Consider the following 13,836-nt stretch of genomic DNA (forward strand, 5'->3'; position numbering starts at 1 on the left):
AGAGAGAGAAGCAATAATAGCAGAAATGGCCTTGCTACTCCATTGATACTGCTGCAAATTAACTTATAAGCTCTCCAGGTTTGGCAGGTGTGTAAAGCTGACTCTGCGATAGTTACTTCAAAGACACCACTATCAAAGCATCTCTCTAGCTGGCTGTTGATGGCCCCTTAGTCCCTTGGAACTTGGTAGCCTCCTGTTCTGTTGAGATCACCTGATCTCTCCAGGCTGTTCTCTTAGGCAGCATTTAAGCTGACCCGCAGGCTGGTTTTCTAACGTGGGCCTCTGTGTACTGCCCCACAAGGGATCCAATGGACATGGTCACCATCATTTGCTCCAGCAACCTCAGACTTCCCAATGCAGCAACCCACTTCCCTTAGCACAGCGGATCCATATCTCATTTTCAAATATAGAAGCAATTGCCATCAATTGCTCATGGTCTCTGTTGAAACTGAATGGAAAGGTGTTTTTTGCCATCAGGTAGCATGGGATACACAGAAGTTTAATTTAGTTTTAGAAAAATAAAGCTAAATTCCTTGAACAAGTGTTAGTTGGAAAATTTGTTGCCACAATATAATATTCATGTATAACTTACAATATAATCTGTGAGTGCACATATAGAATTCAAAGCATTCATTATTATTAATATTGTTAGATCAGAGAGACTAATAATTCTCATGCCTAAAGTACTTTCTCTTCTTAAAAAACAATGAGAGAAATAAAGTGAAAAAGTAGACAGTAAGATAATGGTAGGGACCATTAGAATTACCTGGGGACTTTTTATATCTTTATGGAGGGGCAAGGATGGTAGTGGAGAAACAATATGAGCAGAGCAGGATTGTGGGAATGTTCTATTTCTTCATTTAGATGGGATTGATCTAAGTATGTTTATTTTGGGATAACACATTGACTATACATTTGTGATGTCCGTACTTTTCTATATTTATATATATCTTATCCTTCAATCAAATTGGAAAAGGTGGTAGATAAATAGCTACTAACTTTATATTCTTTATACCTTGTATATATGTTATAAATCTATATAAAAGGAGAGTAGGACAAATAATTTGTTTACAATAAAAAACGCATGTTACTTCAGTCATTTAAAAATTGTTTAAATATTAACAGTAAAACCCCTGAAAATTTTAAAAATATATGAGTGTCTAGGCCCCATCCATCCTCCCAGAGATTCTAAATGATCTAAAGTAGGGCCCAGGAATCCACAGTTTTAAAAGCTTCTAATGTGCAGAGTTATAATTCACTGCACTATGAGTTAAATACTTAGTTCTAGGAGCAAGTTAACACCTTTTTACAATTAAATGATGTCTTAGGTTTCACTGGCAATGAAGTAATCCGTAAATCCTTCAAGGCTTCCAATAGTAAGATCCTAGTTTGGTAAAGGCTATTTGCCTTCAGTCTGGGACAACTCCTGAACCAGATTAGTCAATCGGGCCTCATTCTTCCACCCACAGCACTCATTTCCCCCATTCCTGGCAGGTGTGTCACTTGTTGTGACTATGTGGCAGCTTGCCCATCTCCTGAGAGCCCTTGGGAAAGTGAAGGACAATATATAAGGACTCCAATCACTGAAAAGCTTAAGTATTAAGTTTTTCCTTGCCACTGTTGACCCAGGTTTGTTGCATAGATTGCAGACCTGCAGATGGATACCTTGTTCCTGGTTCAGTGCTGCCCAGACTCTTCCACTAGGGGACCCTATCCCTTGCTCCTCATAGTCCTGACTTCTAGGACGCATAACCCTATTATAATTATAATCCCAGCATTAGCATAGGTTCCTGGGTACAACCTTTGCCCTTCTTATTGTATGGAATTTGCTAATACCTTTGCTATCCATTCCAACACCAGGCCTGGACAGCAAGCTGCCCTGCCTGCAGCTGAAAAACTTCTAACTTAATAATCTTTGAAGTTTTGTCATAAAAGTGTTAAATAGTACTCTATATTATATTTGTCTTTTGAACTGTATGCAAAAGAAGTTACATTGACTATATTTTATAGAAATATGTGCACTTTTTATCTGACACTTGATTGCTCACCCCTAAGGACATCATTCCTGTTGACCTAAACTAGTACATCTATTTGCAGTAGGAGAAGTGCTTTTGGAGAAAATCACCTGTCTCCTCAGAACTGGTCTTACAAGTCTATGAAGTAACACTATGTGCCATAGCCTGATCACTCATATATGACCAAGAGAACACCAAATAAGCATATTTCCAGCAGATAAAAAGCCTGGCATTGCATTGTATTAGGTATTCTCTCCTCTGTCTACTATTATACCATGCACCTTCCTCCATTCTCCTGGTATGGAAATCTCTTGCAATAATCCATTTGCCTCATTTCCCTAGGAACGTTTGTTCCATTATTCGATGTTGTGTCTGTGTTAGAATGGTCCTGCCACATGACCAGAAGCTGGGTGATGTCTGCGTGAACATACCATGATATGGTAAACAGATAAAACGTATGACAGCCAATTTTGCATATATTTGAAATGATAGACATGTATAAAGTTATTATTTCACTTCTTAATAATTAGATAATTTATGCAGATTAGAATAATTTGCATTTGTTTTATAGTTCTAAAATCTGATAATTCATACAGTCGTCATGGAATAAAGTAAGAATTAGGAAAATTGGAGGTTGCCCTGGGTTTCTTCAAAAAGCCCCCACACAATCTAGACAACTAAGCTTCCCTATTTCAGAAATGGGCACTCAAGGTCTCGATACTCTGCTCCATCTGTGTCCCCAGGGCACACACACAAAGGAGAAACCAGGACAGACACACTGGCTCTAGGTCATTCTTGGCATAGACAGAACAACCCACGCAGCAGTAGTTTTCTGTCTTTGTAAAGGGGTAAAGATTGGATAAAACTGCTCAACCCTTGGGCTCCTTGCAGGAAACTAGTGCAGACCAAGAAATTATTTTTTTCTCTCCTCAACTAAGGTATAGTTTATGTAAAAGAAAAAAATCTACAGAGTACATTTAAAGGAAGGAAAGGCCCCTGGCTTCACTAGATTAAATTTGGGATGTTAGAAATGCATTGGGATTATACACAAACACCTTAAAGTGCAGGAGAAAATGTAGAAAGAAATTTGGAATCCTTTATTCATCTGTATCTGGTAGTTTTGGAACTGAGTTGGATCACCTATTGTGATTCAGACATATATAGCATATCTGATACAATGTTGGGGTATGTAACTACATACACAAGTTCCAAGAATTGATAGCAAAACTGGATTGGAAAAGACAGACTGGGTTAATGTTACATACCCTACCCATTCACCCACACCCACCTCCCCAGCACTATGGATTCAAGCACCAGAAAAGAAGAACTACAGGAAGGCACTGATGGAGATATTTTCATACATTATTCTGTGCAATATCAAAGCATCAGCAGCCATTGGCTTGCAAGGTGAGGAAATATGATGCAGAGTCAGGGAGCATCTCATCCTCTCCATCACCTCTCAGGTATTGCAACTTCTGGAGCATGGGTGGGTAGCTCCCATGGTGTGTACTTCATGGTTACCATAGAAAGCAGCAACGGCAGCAGGCGCAGCAGTAAGTTGCCCATAAGTAGCTGCACAGAGAGAAAACATCCATGAAAGAGGCTTGTGTGTGGTAACCAGAACTGCCTGGGTTATAAGCATATGAACTACAAGACTAGGCATCCCTAAGACACAATAAGTGCTTTTTGGAGAGGTGCTGGAGTTCTTGTTTTATGCAGGAGAAGGTAAAAGTCAGTGCAGTTCAAGTCACTCCTGCCAAAGAACGCTTGGTAGCCATGGGCTAGAGAGACTTAGAGAAATGTACGTTGCACAACAGTTTAAAATGTATTGAAGTCCTACTCAATGCTTGTCACTAAAGCTGGATTCTCTGGGGAGTATGCAATGTGTAAGGCACTGCCTGGACATTAATTGAATGAACAAATTCATGAATGAATGAACAAATGCATGAATGAATGAACATATTAAGATGGTAAAACACATCCAAAGGCCAGTGGTTCTCAAAGTGTGGCCCTGGACCAGCAGCATCAGCTTCACCTAGAAATTTGTTAGAAATGAAAATCCTCAAAACCCACCTGAGACCTATGGAATTGGAAACTGGAGGACAGTCTTATTTCAATACAGATATTGAAACAAGCCCTCCGGGTGACTGCCCTAGTGAGAAGCCCCAAAAAGAATGGGGCAGGCCAGGGGGGAGAGAGAAAGATGCCAAAAGAAGAAGGACAGAAAAGCAAAAAGTTGAGAGAAGAGTTAAAACAATATTTGCAGTTTATCTAAGGTTGTTCTATTCCTTTTCCCATCTTTATGAAAGTTCCATTTCCTTCCTGATATTTTATGCTTTGGATCGAAAACACAGAATGTGTTAACATCACATACCCTGCCCAGCCACCCACTCTCACCTACTCAGCTCTATAGATTCAAGCCCCTTCTCAAAGCAAGTTCACAGCATGTAGAAACTGGAAAAAGAAGTAATTTGAGAGAGACTGCAGTTCACAGCACATGGAATGAAAACCAGGAGCACTCATGGCTGGGTGTGGAAGGACTGCCTAAGGAAAAATGCCAGAGAAAAATCAATCCTCAACAGCTCATCACCAGTTATGAATCCATAAAGACTCCTTTTATAGTAAAATCATACTGTTTTCCAAGAGGCAGTCATCAGGTTCCCATGGTCATGTAACGTAGCATAGCCAAAAATTATAAGCCTAAAAGCTTTTGGTTAGAAGCTTGGAATAGGTTCTGAAATAAAAAGAAGAAAAGATACCAAGGAGTATAACACAGAGAAAAAAAATTGAATATTTTTGTAAGAATGAACATGTCGTTCTCTAAATATAACACACTCCAATTATTTTTCCACAGGAAATGACCAGTGCTTTGGTTAAGAATGCACATTATACTGCAGTTCTCTGGGGAATGAAGCCACCCTTGACTGAGGTAATCATTAATTCTGAGGCAACTCCTTGTTTTATCTTTGCACTAATTGCTTAGAGAAATAGCCAGACAATATAATTTATGACAATAAATCTGCATTTAACTGAGTTAATGAACTTGTAAACAAAAAGATTCCTATCTCAGGTAGGTGCTTTTGGCAAGATATTTAATTTTGCCCAGTTTCCTCATCTGAAAAGCTAAGAGCATTGTATCTAGTATACAGAACGGTTCTAATAATTAAATTGCACGTTATATGTAAAGCACTCAGCACAGTGCTCGATATACTGTAAGACATAATTGCTCATTCATTATTTTCTCTTTTCTTGCAAGGATGATACTAATGGCTAGGCACTCTCTAAAGAATAAGACACTGTTGGTAAGACTCATTGACCAACACATGATTTCAGGTTCAAGAAACAGTTGTATTATTAAGTTACTAATGCAGCAAATTATCCAGAATTTGCTTCACTATCTTCTTTTATACTTAACAAAAGACTTAAAATATAATCAGGAATGTAGTCTGCACGTTACTTTGGATTCAAATCTTTGGCCATTTTTGCCTTTGAAATTTAGAACTAGTCTATGGTAACCTATGAAGCTATAATGAGGTAAGTCATGGCAATGTAATTGAAATAGGGGGGTATAATAATTGAATACTTGTTTTACCTTTCTTAATAATGGCATCGATCTCATGGAGCTGGTGTGAAGATTAGATGAATTAATACATGCAAGCCCTTACCATGCCAAAAAAAAAAAGTTGGCTTTGTCATTATCAGGTGGGGAAAGACAGACCTTAGAAATATTCATTTATTATGGTCAAAATGAGATTCAGAGTTGGTCATGCCCATTTATACTTTGATCAAGGGAGAGGTCATCCAATTATTGGATGGATTTAGTCAGTTCTCCTGGCAGGTATCTCCTTATTATGGAGAAACCTGTAATCGCTTATTAGAGACTGAAGTATTTGTTGTCATATCTTTAGACTCCTCTATTATTCTTTTATTTTTTTCATTTAAAATATTTTTGGAGGAACTATCATGTGATAGACATTGTGCAATCACTTTGGAAGTAGCAGTTAAAATGATATACAATGGCGTAGCAGTCAAGGGACTTATAGGATCCTACCTTCTAGGCTGGACTCCCTTCTCAAAATTTCATTTCTATCCTGTTCTCCACCTTCTTCCTCATCTACCACCCTGAGAACCTGCCCAAACCGAACAGAAATGTCGAGTTTCAGGTCTCGATTCTCCCCATTCTATCTGTCTCAATATAATTAAGTAGACCATGCCTACTTACCTCAAATATGTCAATTCTAATCATGCTAAATTTGTCTACCAAGTGACAGTAATGGACTGCTTTGGGTAGTTTTATAGATAATTCATTTTCATTGATAAATAATTCACCTACCAATCTGTCATAAGTTTCAAACTGAACCAAAGCTTATTTCCACTTATTCAATTATTGAACCGTGGAAAAAAAGACATTCTTCTTTTCTTTTCTTTTTTTTTTTTTTTTTTTTTGAGACAGAGTCTCGCTGTCGCCCAGGCTGGAGTGCAGTGGCGCGATCTCGGCTCACTGCAGGCTCCGCCCCCTAGGGTTCACGCCATTCTCCTGCCTCAGCCTCCAGAGTAGCTGGGACTATAGGCGCCCGCCACCTTGCCCGGCTAATTTTTTTTTTGTATTTTTAGTAGAGACAGGGTTTCAATGTGTTAGCCAGGATGGTCTCGATCTCCTGACCTCGTGATCCGCCCGCCTCAGCCTCCCAAAGTGCTGGGATTACAGGTGTGAGCCACCATGCCCGGCCTCTTCTTTTCATTAAATAAAAAAAAAATGCTTTACAATTAATTGAATTTCGGCTAACAGGTGGATAGATTTATTTCTAAAATGTGTAGCTTTGTAAAATAAAAAAGTTTAATAAGTTGAGTTTGGAATTTCTGCAGCCAAAGCATATACGTGTCTGAGAGGCTTGGTGAACATAAGTTCATCATGAAACATTTTTATTTCTTTTCAAGTTTTCCACGGAGAGCACAATTCAAAATTAAAATGTATAACTTTCTGTTTCAAGCAGTATATATGGTCAGGCTGGAAACTCTCAAAGGCCCTCTTACCTAAAACCTAGACCCAGAATAAATAAGGAAAAAACACATATAATCCATCGTTTACAAATTTCCTAAAAGTGAAAGATTCTCAAATTTAAAACTTCCATAAATGACATCAAGGTATCTGCAGTTAATATTAGAAATCACAAGCATACAAAGAAAAAGAAAACACAAAGAGAGAGAGAGAATTTTTGGAATTACTTGAATCCAAACATAAATATAGATAGATAAATATAAACCGTATAAAGGAAGACAAAGGGAACATGCAACGAAAGGTTTTAAAAATGATTGGGTACACATTAAAAAGAAATCTTAAAATAACATTTAGAAATGATAAAACTGTTCAAATTAAAATTCACTGGATAAAATGTTGGACCCTGGAGTCAACAGTGTAGCTTACATTTAACTAAACCTCCTACCAAAAATAAGTCTAAGAATTGGAAAAAATATATATATAAACAATCCTCTGAAGGCATTGGAGAGCCAGTGCAAGTAATATTGAGCAGCTAGAATCCTTGAAAAAGGGAAGCATACAAGATGTATTCAACATTCACCTCGGAATTTTCCTCGGGGCATTTTCCAAGTTGCGGTGAAGGCGAAAAGAGCCCAAGAAAGAAGGAGTCACACGTCAGAGGAGAAAAGTCTGGCGTTTCAGGATGCCAAAGGAGCTCTGATTTGAGGAACAAACTATTGAAAAAGACAGGAAGCTAAGAGAGTGTCCCCAAATTTGCATCCTAAGTTCCCTCAAACTGTGGGTAAATTTCTGACTTGTGCATGTACAAGGCAAGCCTTCAAGATACGTAGTAGGAAACAGCAAACAGAAAGCTCCAATGCTGAGCAGAGATTTCAGCAGCTGAACGGCACTGAGGAGTTAGAGATTAGAATTAAATCCAGAGGGAGCATGCTAACCCAGGTCCAGGACTTGGGCAAAGCTACTTTCTAAGATTAATGGTCACATCCTGTAAGTAACAAATTAAAAAGGTCAAGTATAACAAAGCTTAAAACTAAGTCTCAACTGGATCAAAGTCATTCACTGAAGTGCTTTATCACTAAAAAACAAAAACAGCACTTTCGTGGGAACATCATACAGAGAATGTACAGTATGCTATCTATATTCTGAAAACCCACTGAAAATTATAAAACATGCCAAAAATAACAACAGCAAATGACCAACACAGAGGGAAAAGGCGGGAAATTTAGAAATAAATTAAAAAAAAAAAAACAACGCAGGCTCCATCCTTCAGGAACTCGAGGAGACAGGCATGCAGCTGCTGGCACTCAGCCTGAGCCTAAGCCTGACGCATCAACTCTCCGTCACTTCCTGTGCCTGCACGCGCGCTCCGACTGCATGCCGGATTTCCGGGCTCTGTGCTACTGGAACGCCTGGCTCTTGCAACTCACAAGCCTGGGAAGCCGCCTCTCTCCAAAGGCGTTTTACCTGTGCTGTCTGCGCAAGCTGCCGTCTCCCTGCCTGCCCATCCGAGCATGACCAAGATGGTACGCTGCCAGTGGCCATCTCCATAAAGGCAACTGAAAAGTTTCATACTGGAAGCTCTTTGGCTGGCACTCCCACAGTTCTATGAAATAAATTTACTTAAAGCTCTATGAAATATGAAAACTTTGCCCTGCTCTTTGACTTGCACAAATTTTGTTTGTATCATACATTAAAAGAGAGAAAAGGACGGCTTGCGATGGCATTATTAACTAATGGGGCACTGCAATTTTTACCAGGAGATGAGCTATGCTTAGAAGGCTCAGACTTTTTAGAAAATCATTGCTCCACTTGAAAAAAAAAAATTGAAGGAAGGCAAGAAATTTCACAACACAGTGATAAACAGTCACCATCTTTATAGTATCCATATATCTATTCAAAAATAAAACATTTTTCCTAAGACCTATATGGTAAGTCAGTAGATAAGAAGCTTTTGTAAAGTGCTACTTACTGGTAAGCTGACTTATATGAAGTAGTCCTAATGAATAATGAGGGTTGACTAGTCTGTTTGAAACTGTGCCTGTGAAAGTTATAGCAGTCTTATTTAAAGTGTATTATGGTGCTCTCTTGCTTAATTGAATCTTTAACATTGTAGTATGCCACAACTATAAAGTATTAATGATATTATTACCAAAACAAGAAAAAATTATTATTTTATTATGTCAAAAGTTTAAATAAAATGTTCTGCTGCCATTGTTCTAACTGCCCAGTGTATTAGCACTCCTTGATGTGCTTAGAAGGTGGATCCATGAATTCCTTAGACTTTCTGCCAGAATTAAAAAGTATCTGATTAAATGGTGAACAGTAAGTAGACTGAGGCAAATTTCCAGTGATGTTGTCATTTTTTTTTTTTTTGCTATGCCTTTAGCTTGAGGATTACAACACAATTCTGTTTAAAACAAAATGGCATTAGTTCTTATCTATTCCCCAGATTGGAAACCTATTTTAAGTCAATATTTTAAAGAAATATGAAGCCATAACAAAAGCTACCATTATTTTTGCTCTGAAGTGCTAGTTAATGAATGCAAAGAAGATATAGAGATTTAGAACTATTCATCATTTAATGTTTAATGGAATTTATTTTCAGTATATTTTATATGGGTAATTTTTTTTACCTCCTCTAAAGAGGAATAATGTTTATTGATTAAAAGTGAAAAATAACGGTTTAGACACCAATTCTTTTTCAAGATCTTTGACTACATTACGCATTGTAGAATGGATTTTATTCTTCATGAAATTTTTTAGTTTCCCTACCGGTAAGATAGAGATAATGACTTAGAGTTCTACAGGAGACTCAGACTTTAAAATACTTAGATTGATCGATAAAAGAAAGTAAAGCAAAAGATAAGGAGTGGTAGAATTTCAACAGAAAATTAGAGGCTATAAAAAATCAGTGGGGCCAGGCGCAGTGGCTCATGCCTGTAATCTCAGCACTTTGGGAGGCCGAGGCAGGTGGATCACAAGGTCAGGAGTTTGAGATCAGCCTGACCAATGTGGTGAAACCCCATTTCTACTAAAAATACAAAAATTAGCCAGGCATGGTGGTGCGCTCCTGTAATCCAAGCTACTCAGGAGGCTGAGGCAGGAGAATCGCTTGAACCCAGGAGGTGGAGGTTGTAGTGAGCCGAGATCACGCCACTGCACTCCAGCCTGGGTGAGAGAGTGAGACTCTGTCTCAAAAAAAAAAAAAAAAAAAAAAAAAAAATTAAGTGGACATTCTTAGTCTGAAGTTTTTCAGAAATCTGAAATTTAAAAAAACATTTATTTGATTTTAAAGGCAGATAGAACAAAGCAGAACAGGAGGTTTATGAAATTAAAAACAGGTCCCTAGAAAATATTAAATATAAAAGCAAAGTATTAGAAAAATAAATAGAAAAAATTAAAACCAAGTGTTTAAGATATGTATTGGACACGGTTAAAAAATCAAACATAGGTGTAACTGGATGACCCAAAGAAAAGAGAAAGACATAGTGGCAGAACAATATTTTAAAAGATGATGATAGAATTTTCAAACTCAAAAAACTCATCAACCCAAAGATTAAGTAAAATCATTGAATTCAATACAAGATATGTACAAGGAAATTATCAATAAACACCTCATAGTTCACTTATTAAAAAAACAAAATATATACAATTGAAAAGAGAATTTATAAACTAAAAGGTAGGTCAGAAGAAAATACCCAAACAGACACACAGACAGTTAAGAGGATGGAGAATCCAGAAAGGGCATGAGAAACTTATCAGATATAATTAAAAGGTTTACTCAAGGTACAGAAAGAAAGGAGAAGAAAATGGGACTAAAACAATATTTGAAGAGAAAGTAGCCAAGAATTTTTCAGATTTAAGAAATGCTACAAACCTCCAGAAGGATAAACACATTTCCATTTTATAAGAAGCAAGCAATATAAAGTTTGGATAATTGAGGTTTCATTGTATTTTTGTGGAATATTAGAATGGGAAGAGGCCTAAGAGATAAACTAAATATAATCCACTGATTTTATACAAGCAGCAGCTTGAGGGGCCTACCAGTAAATAACTTGAGAGTCAGACAGAATCAGAACTCTTAAATTCAAATTAAGTGATATTTTCATTATACAAGACTTTCTCTCCTATTTAATTTTCCTAAATCAACAGCTTTATCAGAACATATAGAGCATTCTATCATTTTAAATATAGATTTTCCTAAACTACTTTTTAAATCTTTCTTGTTGACTTTCATAATGTCAGGTATATTGATAGTGAGAAAGAGTAATGTTAGTCACTTGTTCAAGATCACATGTTAGAGGTCTATTCAGATTCAACTTCTTCCTGATTTAGTCTTGGGAGGGTGTATTTGTCGAGGAATTTATCCATTTCTTCTAGATTTTCTAGTTTATTTGCATAGAGGTGTTTGTAGTATTCTCTGATGGTAGATTGTATTTCTGTGGGATCGGTGGTGATATCCCCTTTTTCATTTTTTATTGCGTCTATTTGATTCTTCTCTCTTTTCTTCTTTATTAGTCTTGCTAGCGGTCTATCAATTTTGTTGATCTTTTCAAAAAACCAGCTCCTGGATTCATTAATTTTTTGATGGGTTTTTTGTGTCTCTATTTCCTTCAGTTCTGCTCTGATTTTAGTTATTTCTAGCCTTCTGCTAGCTTTTGAATGTGTTTGCTCGTGCTGGAGAGGATGTGGAGAAATAGGAACACTTTTACACTGTTGGTGGGACTGTAAACTAGTTCAACCATTGTGAAAGTCAGTGTGGCGATTCCTCAGGGATCTAGAACTAGAAATACCATTTGACCCAGCCATCCCATTACTGGGTATATACCCAAAGGACTATAAATCATGCTGCTATAAAGACACATGCACACGTATGTTTATTGCGGCACTATTCACAATAGCAAAGACTTGGAACCAACCCAAATGTCCAACAACAATAGACTGGATTAAGAAAATGTGGCACATACACACCATGGAATACTATGCAGCCATAAAAAAGGATGAGTTCATATCCTTTGTAGGGACATGGATGAAACTGGAAACCATCATTCTCAGTAAACTATCGCAAGGACAAAAAACCAAACACCGCATGTTCTCACTCATAGGTGGGAATTGAACAATGAGAACTCATGGACACAGGAAGGGGAACATCACACTCCGGGGACTGTTGTGCGGTTGGGGGAGGCGGGAGGGACAGCATTAGGAGATATACCTAATGCTAAATGACGAGTTAATGGGTGCAGGAAATCAACGTGGCACATGGATACATATGTAACAAACCTGCACATTGTACACATGTACCCTAAAACCTAAAGTATAATTTAAAAAAAAAAAAATCACATGTTAGAGGCAGATCAGGGACTAAAATTCAGGTCTCTGAACTTTCAAGCACGGAGTGTTTTTCACATGTATTTTTTTTTTTAGATGGCATTTGAGCACTGCAACTGAAACCAAAAACTACTGTTCTTTCACCTTCATTTTTAGCTTTAGCTATTATTTGTTGTGTGACCCATACAATTTTTTTGTTTGTTTTGTTTTGTTTTGTTTTGAGACAGAGTTTTGCTCTTGCCGTCCAGGCTGGAGTGCAGTGGCATGATCTCGGCTCACTGCAACCTCTGCCTCCTGGGTTCAACCAATTCTCCTGCCTCAGCCTCCCGAGTAGCTGGGATTACAGGTGCCCGTCACCTCACCCCGCTAATTGTTTGTATTTTTAGTAGAGACAGAGTTTCGTCATGTTGAGCAGGCTGGTCTGGAACTCCTGACCTCAGGTGACCCGCCCGCCTCGGCCTCCCAAAGTGATGGCATTACAGATGTGAGCCACCGCACCCGACCAATCCATACAATTTCTAATCCAATTCTCTGTATTATGTGAAAGGGGGGTGGAGGAGTACAGGAGAGAATGGAGAAAGGAACTATGATTTATTGATAGTAGACATCTACCTTTTGTCTACCTAACATTTTTTTCCTCATTTCTTCTAGTAATAGACCCCATCACTGTCCTGGATGTAAGAATGAATACATGGCTAAGCTATGGCAAAGACAGTGTATCTCCCTGTTAGGACAGCAATTGGTCCAGGGTTGAGAACTTTACTCAAGCTTGGAATATTAGCCTTCTTCCAGGACTTTTACAATGAGAACATTTACTCTCTAGTCATGAAGCGATGAGTTTATGATCCCAGGAAGAGGGATAGTGCGCATCATTTCAGCCAGCTTGACAAAATGAAGTCACTGTTTAGAAAGAAGCACAGGAGGAGAAGGAAGAGAATAATACAGATTAGAGCCTCTAGTTCGATGTTCCATCTTCCCTGTCCTTACCATAATTAATGTGCCAATAAATTTACCCTTTTGCCTAACAAGCTCAAATTGAGTTTCAATCACTTTCATTTCAAAGATTTTTTTATTGATGCAGAGATTTGTACCAGATGGTCCCCAAGTTATGGCTCAACTTACAATTTTTCAACTTTACATGTAGCAATTGAAAGCTACATGCATTCAATAGAAACCATACTTTGATCTTTTCCGAGGCTACAGATATGAGATGATAATCTCCCATGATGCTGGGCGGCAGTAGTGAGCCACAGCTCCAAGTCATGTGACCACGAGGGCTGAAAAATGATACTGTACTCTATCATATATGATATTCAATAAATTACATGATATATTCAAGACTTTATTATATAATAATCCTAGGGTTAGATGATTTTGCCTGACCATAGGCTAATGTAAGTTTTCTGAGCATATTTAAAGTAGGGTAGGCTAAGCTATGATATTTGGTAGGCTAGGTGTATTAAATGCATTTTTTATTTAGAATATTATGAACAT

The 13,836-nt window shown here is 37.8% G+C and overlaps 1 long non-coding RNA gene across 1 annotated transcript in view; it reads left to right on the forward strand.

The window, feature by feature from the left end:
• Window positions 1-13,836, forward strand: part of LOC115836051 — a 29,363-nt gene that overhangs the window by 1,948 nt on the left and 13,579 nt on the right. The window contains exon 2 of the long non-coding RNA XR_004031052.1: window positions 4,870-4,944. This is a non-coding gene — a long non-coding RNA (uncharacterized LOC115836051). The remainder of the gene's footprint in view (window positions 1-4,869; window positions 4,945-13,836) is intronic.

Source organism: Nomascus leucogenys, chromosome 7b (assembly GCF_006542625.1).
Source record: "Nomascus leucogenys isolate Asia chromosome 7b, Asia_NLE_v1, whole genome shotgun sequence".
Taxonomy (NCBI): domain Eukaryota; kingdom Metazoa; phylum Chordata; class Mammalia; order Primates; family Hylobatidae; genus Nomascus; species Nomascus leucogenys.